At 49.7% G+C, this 1146-nt stretch overlaps 1 non-coding gene across 1 annotated transcript; it reads right to left on the bottom strand.

Moving 5' to 3' along the window:
• Positions 1-644: 644 nt before the first annotated feature.
• Positions 645-726, bottom strand: TRNAS-AGA. Its single transcript has one exon. It is a non-coding gene; the product is annotated as a tRNA-Ser (tRNA).
• Positions 727-1146: the final 420 nt, after the last annotated feature.

Genomic DNA, 1146 nt, shown 5'->3' with positions numbered 1-1146 from the left:
TTTGCAATCTAAATCTCAAGCGAGTAGAAGGTTTAGATTGAGGGAGGGTGTTAGAACAAGAGATATTACGTCGTATGTAAGTTGAAGTTGTTTGTTTCGGTTGCTTAAAGTTAGAGTTAGCTTCGTTCAAGATGTACCCTACATGGCCAAACCGAATACAACTACCTCTCTTGTAATCTAAGGAGTCTTGCTACTCCTTACTATATTAACATGCAATACGTGGTGTGCTGAGTTCAGCAACCACGTTTCCAACAAATCTTTCAGTCTGTACTTTCTGGGTCCATGCGACAATGGACACGAGTCTGATTGTCTTAGGTGATCCTGTCTTTTCCATAGCCGCATGGAAAAATTGAACACGAGGGACATATGGGTGTCGAGAGATTAAGATTTTCCCATCGGTCAGATCTCGTCGGCCAGAATAACTCTACGGCCTTTGCGACGAAGAGAAGTAGAGCGTCGTGTTGGAAAGAAGAAATGGGAGGGGAAAAATGGCCAAGGACGCCGAGTAGTGACTCGGGCCGTATGTGGCGGTGAGAAGATGGAAGTTCTTTTGTTGGGCCATACTTAATGTAGCGAGTGTATTAATACCGGCCCATGTCATGCTCGAGATCGTGAGGCCTGTAAAAAAAAAAGAACCAGCAAAACGTGGTCGGCAGGATTCGAACCTGCGCGGGCAAAGCCCACATGATTTCTAGTCATGCCCGATAACCACTCCGGCACGACCACTTGAATGGTCAATGAATTTGGATTATTGTTATGACATCATACATTCATACTACAGAAAACGTGGCCCTTATCCACTCTCGGCAGTCTACTCGTCGCCACGCTGGAGTCCTCCCGCTTTCAGCAGCGAGCCAGCTTGCGGCACCACTAGAACAGCAGGCGCACGCCAGAGCTCGTGATGACCATGTCATGTCCCACTAGATTCCCACCGCTTAGCCTATCACCCCCAGCCAGCTCCTGGCGACGGCCACTTGTTCCCGTGGCAGCAGGCAGGCGCCACGTCGAAATCAGCAGTTGCTTCCCGAGAATGAAAAATCAGAGTCGCAACCGCCGTGCTCCGCAGCTCATCAGCTCAGGTCGACTCGGGCGACGCGACCCTGCACCTCACCCTCTCAACCAGAACACCCTGAGTCTGCAAGAAAT

The sequence above is a fragment of the Panicum virgatum genome, chromosome 4N (assembly GCF_016808335.1).
Source record: "Panicum virgatum strain AP13 chromosome 4N, P.virgatum_v5, whole genome shotgun sequence".
NCBI lineage: Eukaryota > Viridiplantae > Streptophyta > Magnoliopsida > Poales > Poaceae > Panicum > Panicum virgatum.
The sequence above is the reverse complement of the archived record's forward strand: the minus strand, read 5'-3'. Positions and strand labels throughout refer to the sequence as shown.